This window comes from Panicum virgatum, chromosome 1K, assembly GCF_016808335.1.
Source record: "Panicum virgatum strain AP13 chromosome 1K, P.virgatum_v5, whole genome shotgun sequence".
Taxonomy (NCBI): Eukaryota; Viridiplantae; Streptophyta; class Magnoliopsida; order Poales; family Poaceae; genus Panicum; species Panicum virgatum.
Window position 1 is genome coordinate 55588339 of NC_053136.1, and position 12389 is coordinate 55600727.

The window sequence follows — 12389 nt, forward strand, 5'->3', positions numbered from 1 at the left end:
TTAACCCCTTCTTTTCCGCGCCCAACGGTACAGACCAAAAAGAAAGAAACAAAAATACTCACATGAAGGTCAGTTGTAGAGGAACCAGCCAAGTCAGGCGTTGCCAACACCTCTGACACCCCAGTAGTCGGCAGGGCAAGCTGGCTGCTGCTGCACCCCTTCTTGGGCGGCTTTGGCCCTGAAGGCTTCACCATCTTGACCGTAGTCACACCTGGAGGAGCAGCCCACTTCCAGGACGGGGATCCAGCAACGTGGGGGTTCAATCCCACAGAAGAATCAACCCACGTGGGGATTGGGTTGATACCCTCCCATCATCCAGTCCACTAGTTCCCTGAGGTCATTTGAAGTTGCGTGAATTAGTTCAGGTTGACATGGATTGCATTCGTACAGCCATCAAATTGAAAATTGACCATGGATTTTGCAGATTACATCATAATTTAAATAGCAGAGTTCTATCGGTCTGTTCAGCTGGGCATAACTGGATGCCTCTAGACAATTTTTTCCATGAGAATTAAGCGCTTGATGGATTGCTGTGGCTACTACGGTCACTAGCTTTGTCTCAAAGTGTTGCTAGGCTAGAGGAAGTGCTGGTTGTGCCTTCTTCAGTGCTGCGATAGAAGCAACCAAGGAGGCTTTCTTGTACAAAACATCCATAGAATAGTCTTTTACTAGATGTGCATGTCCATTTCACCGAAAGTCCAATAGGGCTTCAACAGTTTCCTTGTAACGAGCACTTGTGCTAAGAAATAGTCTAGTTTTTGTTTCAAGTTTCTTGACAGTGTTCGGCGGGACAGGTTTGAACCACAGCACAATAAGAAGGTGAATATTGTTGACAATCCTAGAAACCCAATCAGATCCATACGGAAGTTGAAGCACAACAACATCATATTTTGCTTTGTCTTCAATCATCAATGTACTTAGATAATCATACATTCTTGAGTAGATGGCTGAAAGCGTGACTTCCGGGTAATGACAAATGTGACAACGAATCAGAGGGTAGTACCTTCTCTTAAAGTTTCTAAGGAGAAACAACAGATCCACTAATTCCAGATTTGGTTTAAGGGAAATATAGATGCAGTGTTCAATGATGTCGGCACATGCCATCATGTCATTCTTCATCTGCTTCTTCTTCCCTTTCATTTCTCTGACTTTCGCAAGTAATGGTAGCTCACCCCTCAAACAACCTGTGTGGGAAATACCAAAATCTAATGGTTGCAGCTTGCCTTTCAAACATTAACCGTGAGAATGTAGATCTGACAACCAATTAACAAATGCTGTTGTAGACTTGCGAGCTTCATCTGCTAATTTTTCATATGTCATTCCGTCATGTCCTGGGACATCCACAGTACTCACAGGTATCACAGAGTTTGCATACTCGACGATGGACTCATGCCTTTCAATTGAAGGATGGAAGAAGAATAGAACTCGAACGTCAGCCTACAATCACCAACAGTAGGAGAGGGGAACTATTAAGAATAGAACCGAACGCTCAGCCTACAATCACCAACAGTAGGAGAGAGGAACTATTACAGACAAAAAATACTTAAAGGCAAGTCAGCCTCCACAGGGATGTACGCTGCAGAGGAATCAGGCAAGTCAGTCGCCAACGCCGCTGACCCCGTAGTTCTCAGCGAGGCATTCTGGCTACTGCTGTGCTTTTTCTTGGGCAGTTTTTGCAAGCCTATCTTGCCCTTGGGTGGCTTTTGCGCGCTTATGCCCTTCTATCCCTTCACCATCTTGTGTGTAGTCACACCGCCGCCCGCCGCCGCATGCTTGGAGGAGAAGCAGCATGCAGTTGCACCGTCGCCCGCCGCCACGTGCCTGTAGGAGAAGCAGCCGGTGGAGAGGCAGAGGCGGCGCACGTAAGTGTGGCGGCGAACTCGGGGCCACGTGCAATTTCAGATTTGGGTTCGGCTACCCAGCTAGGGTTAGCCGCCACACCGTTGTGTGCGCGTGCGATTTCGGATTTGGGTTCGGCTACCCAGCTAGGATTAGCCGCCACACGATGTAATCTAAACGAATCTTCAACAGTGGAAGGTATATAAGAAAAATACTTTCAGAAGATACATAGGACCTCCCTGGCCGTTCCGGGCCTTTTCGGACGGCTCAAAGGCCGCACCAGGCCCAACTTTTTTTTTATGAATACCCAGCCCAACCTGGCGCATTCAGTGTTGCTTATCTCTACTACTACAGTAAACATTATAGTGTCCTTAAGCTTGATAGCTCCTGATGTATTTGATGTATTATATTGTCCTATGGTGGAACCGGAAAAATAGTAGTAACTAAGGAGCCTGTATCTGTGCGGAAGGCTGTATGTACCAGCCTAGCTAACATACATTAGGTCTCTTGTTAGGCAAAACTCATATCTGAAATAGATCAGACAATGTGCCGGGTTAAGTCCCAGATGCACTATACCATGCAGCTCAGAGAAAGATCAAATTCGTCCTTTAACTTTCAAATTGGCCAATATAGTCCCTCAACATTCATTTTTAATAATATGAGCGGAACTACATAGATATCTTGCCAATGTCTCTATTGTCTTCTTACAATATTTATTTAAATTTTCTTATTTTGTTAAAAAAATATGTGCCCATTGCATCGCACAATCATTTACCTGGTCGAACGGAAATTGGCGGTGGTGTTTTTTCCCTCTTTTTTTGTGTGTGGGTGGGTGGGGGGGGTGTTAACTCATGTTACTATGAGTAAATTAGTCGCAGAAGCCCACCTATCCCCTCTCCCCATCTTCTTCCACCGCCCCGACCGATGAGGTTTTGACATTTGAGGTTGTCCTCATGAGGTTTTGGTGCCCTATTTGCTGTGTGATCAGTGACCAAACTGACTGCGTGTAGGAGCAATTGGCGGCAAGGTGCGGTATGGTCTCGGGTCTTGTTCTGCACAATTGCCAGATGGGATTTGCTTGTCCACCCCTTCTGATGATGCGATCTGTTGTCCTGATTTTCCGTTGGAGGAGCAACAAGAGGAAAAACTTGCATTAGTTCTGCACCTTCAGTTTCCAGATCCTGGACCATGTGAAGTCTGGGCGGGATCCCCTAAACTGAACTGCATACGCTGAGCGCTATGAGTAGTTGCCGTCCGCCGTGTCACACCCGATTTTAAGGACAAAACCGAATGCATAACTATATGTATGTCATGATCAAATTTCATACATATAGTGACATTATAAGTGAATAATCAGTAACATATTATGAAAAAGAGAATTAAAACAACTAAAAGACTATCAGAGTTATACAATTTATCCTAGAAATGAAGGCTTCAAACTTCACAGGCAATCGACTGGGGGTTGCGTACGCCTAGAACTCAGCAACATCTTCAACAGACTTCATACACCTTCTCCTTCTGAGCAGCAGTAAGCAAGGGTGAGTACACTTATGGTTGGTACTCAGCAAGGCCACAAGAAATAATCAGAATATGCTTTAAATCCACCTTTAAATTTATTAATCATGTGACGGTCCAAGCCGCTCATTGTTGACGACCATTATTTCACGTTCTGACCGTTAACTTCTTGGAAATAAATCGTGCTTTACACTATATTCCATTCATATTTTATTTAATTCTAATAAGTTTCACAAGTTTTGGATGAGTTGTGATTTCAGGTGAACATGTACCAAAATTGGGCAAAAACCCAAGCCGACCGGCCTCTCCAAGGCCGGCCGGCCTGACACCTCCACGTACACTGCCACATCTTCGATCCAGGAGCAATGTAATAAGTTCAAGTGAATCTGAGCCGAGGATTGGATGTCAGTTTGATCGTATGGACCGAAAGACTTGCACAAGGATCAAAGGATCCACAACTCAGTGCAAAGACATGTCCAAGTCAGCAATCCACCTCCCTGGAAGATCACAAGCGTCTACTCACAATGTCGGGGCAACAAACGGCCGAGGAGAGCTAGAGGGAGGCCGGCTGGCCTCCCCTAGTCCGGTCGGTGAAAGCATCTAGGTCTCTAATTCGAGTTTTGGTAATTAATGATAATGGTTTGTGGATTAACGATTTTATTTGAGATAATGAGCATAGATTGATCCACGGATGAAAGGGATTTGATTGTGAACGTATGGAGTTTTGGAGATGATGTGCAAAGCTCGGGCTAAAGGCAAAGGTATAAACTAGGGCTTTTGCATTTTACCGGTCACAAGGTGTTTAGTGGATGAAAAGTGACCGGATTTGTTGGATAGATAGCCGTACTATCAAGAGGGGTTGTGTACTTGTGCTTGATGGGTCTTTAGTGACATTTTGCTCGAAATGTCTAGATGCATGCATGAGGGCTAACGATGTTTTGAAATAGTTTGAAAAAGATCTAAAGTTTGTGAGCTGACTGCCTAATGACGGAAAGTCCGCACCTGGTGTGCGGACGGTCCACACATGTAACAGAGAGCATGTCTGGCTCTGGTGGAAATTAAAACTGGCTGGCAGACATTCCGGCCCAAGTGGGCGGACGGTCCGCCACACTAATCAAAAGTGTTCCAGAGAATTGTGTCGTCTCTGGTGGAAAAGAAAGTTCAACGGCGGACGGTCCGCCGGTCTTTAAGAGTTTTGTTCCAGAGACGTTGTTTGTCTCTGATGGTGTGGAACTTTTAACTGCGGATGGTCCGCCCCTGTGGCGTGGACGGTCCGCCAGGGCTCAAACGGTCGTCTCTGACACACATTAAATGCATTTCTAGCCATTGCTTTTGAATGGCGGACGGTCCGGTTTTTGTGAAGCGGACAGTCCGCGATTGCGCAGTTTTGAACATAACGATTGGATTTCGAGGGAGGGGCTATATATACCCCCATGGCCGGCCGTGGGAGTTCTCTTGGCTCATTTGAAAGCATTCTTGACATTCTAGAGCAAGCCCTCTCCTCACCCGAGGGGCGGACAGTCCGCGCCCGTTCCAGAGAGCTTGCAGAAGCTCTGGTGGGCTGGCGGACAGTCCGGCCCAGGTGGGCGGACGGTCCGCCACTATATTTCAAAATTTGTACCAGAAAGGGTGTCTCTCTGGTGGGCTTCAAAGTTGAACGGCGGACAGTCCACCCATGGGGCGCGGACAGTCCGCCGGCTAATCTTAGATTTGTATCAGAGAGGTTGTTTCTCTGGTTTGGGTTGAAAAGTGAACTGCGGATGGTCCGCCCTTGGGGCGCGGACGGTCAGCAGGCTAATTCGAATTTGTACCAGAGAGCTTGTTTGTCTCTGGTGAGTCAGATCTCTTAACTGCGGACGGTCCGCCCCTGGGGCGCGGACGGTCCGTCGGGGTTTAACGGCTAGTTCTGACACGCATTAAATGCACTCTGACTCACTAGTTTATAATGGCGGACGGTCTGGTTTTTGAAATGCGGACGGTCCGCGACTTCGCAGAAAAGAGTATAATGGCTAGTTTTTGGAGGGATGTCTATATATACCCATTGCCCGGCCTTTGGGTGCTTCTCTTGGCCATTTGGACTGCATACTTGACATCATAGAGTTAAGGCATCCCTCTCTCACACACACACACTTGCTTAGAGATTGCATTCTTGAGGGTGTGAGGGCTTCATAGTGCATTTCATCAAGAGTTTGAGCTTTGTGGCACTAGGGAAACTTCAAGCAAGCGTCATCGACTTGTTACTCTTGGGAGTTGCCGCTCCCTAGATGGCTTGGATAAGAGGATTTCGTGGAGCTCCTCCAAGGAGATTGTTGAGGAGCCCCGATTTCGGTTGTGAGAGGTCTTGTGCTCACCTCACTGGATTGGTGAAGAGCAACTCTAGTGGAATCGAGGTGTGGAGCGGTTCCTTGATTCAAGCCGGCTCAAGATCAAGAGGTTCCTGATAGTGGAGCGGTTGATTCTTGGAATCGACCTCAACGTGGATTAGGGGTGACCGGCAAGTCATCGACACCACGGGATAAATTCTTGTGTCAAGCTTGGTTACTTCTCTTGCTCACTTTAATTCTTGTTTTTACTTTGAGCAATTTACTTTACTAGAGCTTGATTTGTATCTTGTCACCCTAGCTTGCAAACCCATCTAGAGATAGTAATAGCATGACATAGGGCTTTCCTTTGTTACTAATTAAATTTCTCTAGTGTTGTTGGCTTTAGATTTTAAACCGCCTATTCACCCCCCTCTAGTCGGTGTTCTTGATCCTACAAGTGGTACCAGAGCTAAGTACTCCATTAATTGCGGATTTAACCATCTTGGAGTAGAACAATGACTAGTGATCATGGGATTCATGTTGGGAAGCCACCATTCTTTTATGGGAACAATTATGATTATTGGAAGACTAGGATGTCGGCTCATCTCAAAGCCATGAGTAGAAAGCTATGGAGAGTAGTAAGTGATGGATATGTCATTTTGGACCCAAAGAGTTTGACACCCTTAGATGAGGAAAATGAAACACTAAATGATCAAGGGGTTAATGTGCTCTTTAGTGCTCTTGATGTAAATGAATTTAATAGAGTCAAGAGCCTCACAAATGCAAATGACATATGGAAGAAGCTCATGGAAATTCATGAGGGTACATCAACTGTGAAGGAGGCCAAGTTATATTTGCTTAAAGGGAATTTTAGTGAATTTACCATGAAGAAGGATGAGAGTATAGCCGAGATGTTCAACCGGCTAAATGACATTGTGAATGACCTCAAGGGACTTGGATTTGAGGTACCGGATGGGGATTTCAACCACAAGTTTCTTAGATGTCTTCCGGAAAGATATGACACAATTGTGACCTTACTTGTAAGGTCAAATGTGAAGACCGCAACTCCTACACAAATATTAGGAGAAATCCTCACCCATGACATGTTCAAGAAATCTCAAGATGAAGCTCATGGGGGAGAAATTGATATGAAAAAGAAAAGTGTGGCATTCAAAGCTCAAGATAGCAAAAATAAAGAAGAAAGTGGATGCCAAGAAGAAGAATCGGATGAGGAGATGGCTCTCTTTGTCAAGAGATTCAATAGAATGATGAGCAAGAAGAACTTTGGCAAGAGAGGTCAATCATCAAGAAAAAATCCTTTTGTGGACAAGACTTGCTTCAATTGTGGTGAAGTAGGTCATATCATTGTCAATTGTCCAAACAAGAAAAAGGACAAGAAAAATGATGAAAAGAAGAAGAAAAAGTTCATCAAGAAGAAGAAGAATGGTCAAACTTATTTTGTTGAATGGGATTCCGGTGCAAGCTCCGATGATGATGATGATGATGACAAGTCATCCAAGGGAGTTGCCGGGATCACCATCAAGGAGGCTCCATCACTCTTCTTTACACCACATTATCTTATGGCAAAGGGTGGTGCAAAGGTACAATAAGATGGTGAACTTGATGAACTTTCATATGATGATCTTGTTGAAATGCTAAATGATGCCGATGAATTCATGACAAAGGAAAAGGCTAAGTTAAAGGACTTGAGGTTGAAGTTTACTTCTCTTCAAGATTCCTATGAGGAGCTAAAGACTTCTCATGAGAGTCTCAAAGAAACTCATGAGAAGCTTGAAAAAGCTCACAATACCTTGCTTAATCATGAAAGAAAAGCAACATTGAGCATTGGTGTTAATTGTGATTTAATTGATGATAAATCTTGTGGCTCTAGCTCTACTAGTTCTTTTTGCACCAAAATTGATAACCCATCTTGTAATGAATCTCTCATTATGGAAAATGATTTGTTAAATAAAGAGATTACTTGCTTGACTAATGATTTGAGAAAGTGCTATGATAGTAGAGCAAAGTTTAATTATTGTTGGGCAAGCCAAAAGTTCACCTTGAACAAGCAAGGGTTTGGATATATTCCTAAGAAAGGGAAGAAGTCTTTTGTGCAAACCAAAACTACTTTTGTGAAGAGTAGTGGCAAGCCATATTGTGAAAAATGCAAGAAGGTTGGTCATGTTGAGAAGAATTGCACCAACAAGAAAGTCATATCCTTTGATTCAAGTTACATGCTTATGAAAAATTCAAATGGCAATGTTAGTGCAAAATTTGTTGGGATACCTATAAATGGTGGTAAAAAGAATGCCATTTGGGTGCCAAAAGTCTTGGTCACTAACGTGGTCACTAACGTTCAAGGACCCAAGAAAGTTTGGGTACCTAAAAGAGTTATTTCCTCTTTGTAGGTGAATTACAAGTCCGGAGGAAGACATTGGGTGCTTGATAGTGGATGCACTCAACACATGACCAGAAATCCAATGATGTTTTCCTCTCTAGATGAGAATGTGGGTGGCTATAGTGACATCATCTTTGGTGACAATAGCCGGGGCAAAGTCAAAGGAGTTGGTACAATTCCTATCTCAAGCGATCATTCTCTTTCAAAAGTTTTGTTGGTTGATTCTCTCAAGTTTAATCTCTTAGCGGTCACTCAACTTTGTGATTTTGGATATAATTGTAGTTTCACTAAAGATGATGTTGTAGTGACTAGCTTGGATGGAAAAGATCACATCTTTACGGGATTTAGACATGAGGATGTATATCTTGTGGATTTTGCTACTAAAGAGGCAAACTTGTCCACTTGCTTATTCACTCAATCATCCTTGGTTGGTTATGGCATAGAAGGCTTGGTCATATTGGCATGAAGCAACTCAACCGACTTTTGAAGCATGACTTGGTAGTTGGGTTGAAGAATGTGAAGTTTGAAAAAGATAAGTTATGTAGTGCATGTCAAGCCGGAAAGTAAGTTGCAAATACTCATCCCACTAAGAGTGTCATGTCAACCGAGAGACCATTGGAATTATTGCATATGGATTTATTTGGTCCTACAACATATAGAAGTATTGGTGGAAATTGCTATTGTCTTGTGGTAGTAGATGATTACTCAAGATATACATGGGTTTTCTTTCTTCATGACAAGGCCAATACATATGACACATTCAAGAAATTCTTTACAAGGGCCGAAAATGAATTTGAGCTCAAAGTGAAGAAAGTGAGGAGTGACAATGGAAGTGAGTTTAGAAACACAAGAGTTGAGGAATGGTGTGATGAGAAAGGAATCAAGCATGAATTCTCAACCAAGTACACTCCGGAACAAAATGGTCTTGTTGAGAGGAAAAATAGAACCTTAATTGATATGGCAAGATCAATGCTCTCCGAATACAATGTTTCGGATAGCTTTTGGGCCGAAGCTATCAACACGGCTTGTCATGCCTCTAATAGATTGTATTGCCATATATTTCATAACAAGACCCCATATGAGTTGCTTATTGGAAGGAAGCCAAATATATCATATTTTAGAGAGTTTGGTTGCAAATGTTATATTCTCAAGAAGGGAACTCGGTTATCAAAGTTTCAAAGCAAATGTGACGAGGGTTTTCTTCTTGGATATTCATCTAGTAGCAAGGCTTATCGGGTCTACAACAAAACACATGGCATTGTTGAAGAAGCATATGATGTTGAGTTTGATGAAACCAATGGGTCTCACAATGAACAAGAAAATCTTGATGATGTGAGAAGTGATGGTTTGAGAAATGCAATGAAAAACATGTCAATTGGTGATGTTAGACCAAGAGAAGAAGATGAAGATGAAGATGATCCTTCTATCTCTATTAGAGTTAATACTTCAACTTCTATCTCAAATGATCAAGCACAACCAATTGTACAAGATTCAAGTAATGATGATTCTCAAGTACAAGATCAAGTTGGTTCATCTAGTGCACCTTCTTCATCAACTCAAGAACCCATTGTTCCTCAAAGAATTTATCATGTTCTTGCAAAGGATCATCCGGTGGATCAAATCATGGGTGATATTAGTAAGGGTGTCCAAACTCGATCTCGCATTGCTTCATTTTGTGAACATTATTCTTTTGTATCTTTTCTTGAACCTAACCGTGTAGATGAAGCATTGAGAGATCCGGATTGGGTGAATGATATGCATGAAGAATTAAATAATTTCACCCGGAATCAAGTTTGGGATCTAGTTGAGAGGCCAAAAAATTATAATGTTATTGGCACTAAATGGGTCTTTAGAAACAAGCAAAATGAAAATGGAATGGTTGTGAGAAACAAGGCAAGATTGGTAGCTCAAGGCTTCACTCAAGTCGAAGGTTTGGATTTCAGTGAAACTTTCGCTCCCGTTGCTAGATTAGAAGCTATTAGAATTTTATTAGTTTATGCTTGCTCTCACAACATAAAACATTTTCAAATGGATGTGAAAAGTGCTTTTTTGAATGGCAAGATTAGTGAACTTGTTTTTGTTGAGCAACCTCCTGATTTTGAAGATCCCAAGAAGCCAAATCATGTATACAAGCTCTCTAAAGCTCTTTATGGTCATAATCAAGCTCCACGAGCTTGGTATGAAAGATTGAGGGACTTTTCTTATCTCTAAGGGCTTCAAAATTGGTAAGGTTGACACTACTTTGTTCACTAAAGCAATTAGTAAGAATTTGTTTGTTTGTCAAATTTATGTTGATGATATTATCTTTGGTTCAACTAACCCAAGTTTTTGTGAGGAATTTGGTGAAATGATGTCTAGGGAATTTGAGATGTCCATGATTGGTGAATTGAGTTTCTTTCATGGACTTCAAATCAAGCAACTCAAGAAAGGCACCTTTGTGTGTCAATCAAAATATGTGAAGGATATCTTGAAGAAATTTGGTATGGAAGATGCAAAACCAATCAAGACTCCTATGGCCACCAATGGGCATCTCGACCTAGATGAGGGAGGTAATCTGGTTGACCAAAAGCTTTACCGTTCTATGATTGGTAGTTTGCTTTATTTGACCGCATCTAGGCCCGACATCATGTTTATTGTTTGCATGTGTGCACGATTTCAAGCCGCACCTAGAGAATGTCATTTGACCGCCGTCAAAAGGATCTTGAGATACTTGAAATATTCTCCTAATATTGGCTTATGGTATCCCAAGGGTGCTCATTTTGATTTGGTTGGATTCTCGGATTCGGATTATGCGGGGTGCAAGGTTGATAGGAAAAGCACCTCCGGTGGTTGTCAATTTCTTGGAAGATCTCTTGTATCTTGGTCATCAAAGAAGCAAAATTCCGTGGCTCTTTCAACCGCCGAAGCGGAATATATTTCGGCCGGAAGTTGTTGTGCACAATTGTTATGGATGAAGCAAACTCTTCTCGATTATGGTGTGAAATTTGATGAAATTATCTTGTTGTGTGATAATGAAAGTGCCGTGAAGATTGCTTCTAATCCGGTTCAACATTCAAGAACCAAGCATATTGATATCCGCCATCATTTTCTTAGAGATCATGTGAACAAGGGTGATATCAAGATTGATGGTATTGGCACGGATGATCAATTAGCCGATATATTTACCAAGCCTTTGGATGAATCTCGGTTTTGCAAGTTAAGAAATGAGTTAAACATCATTGACTTCTCAAATGTGGCTTGAAAACTAGCACATGCGGCATATGGTTCTTTCATGCACTCCTTGTTTCATTTTTCTGATTTTTGAGGTATTTTTGAGCCAATTATGAGTTTTCATGATTTTACTCGATTTATTTTTGAATTCTTGTTGAAACTTGCTCATATGAGTCTTTTGAAGGTTTTCATGCAAGATTTGAGATTTTTTGATTTTTTATATGAGCAATGATCCCAAATTGAAGTTGGAATTGAGAAAGTTAGCAAAATTCTGGGCTGTCAGAAATTTGGTACTGCGGACAGTTCGCGGGTAAGGGGCGGATAGTCCGCCGTTCATGAGACTTGTTCACCAGAGGCTCTGCAGAGAAGTTCTCAACCGCAAAAATACACTGCGGACGGTCCGCCTGTGTTGGGCAGTATTTGCCAGAGGCAGTTTCAGTCAGGTGGCAGTGTGAAAATTCCAAGGCGGACGATCCGCCAGGATATCGCGGACAGTCCGCGACTGGACAGAATGGTGGGTCGGCCAGACTTGACTTATATTGGATGTCCCTCTCACTCCCCTCCACCAAACCACACACAACATCCAAAAGCTCTCTCTCTTTCTCTCTCAAGCACGTGGGGGAGACGACAAGGTCAAGGCTTTTTGGCATGGTTCCCAGACGGTCCGAGAACATCCCCGGACTCTTCTCAAGTTTGTGCATCATGACTTCCCAGTATTTTGACGAATCCCTAACTCTTGTTCTTGGATTTCTTTATTGGAAAGAGTTAGGGTTAGATGCTCCGGTCTGTTTTTGGACCATGGATTCTTGAAAATACTTGGGGGATCTTGTTCCTAGTGATGAGGAGATGCTATGGTTAAAATTTGGTTGGTGGATTTGAATCGAAACTTAAAATATGGATGAATCAAAGTTAAGGGCGATTTTGTGTTCCTGCGCAGTACAGATGGGTCGCGGACAGTCCGCCTGCTAGACGCGGACGGTCCGCTATGGTAGTTCATGAACCGCGGACGGTCCGCGTTCAGAAGTGTGGACGGTCCGCCAGTATCAGATTTTTCAGATGAATGCTGAATTGACTTATATCATTATGGATTGATTCTATTTCTTTAGTAATTGTTCTTATGGTTA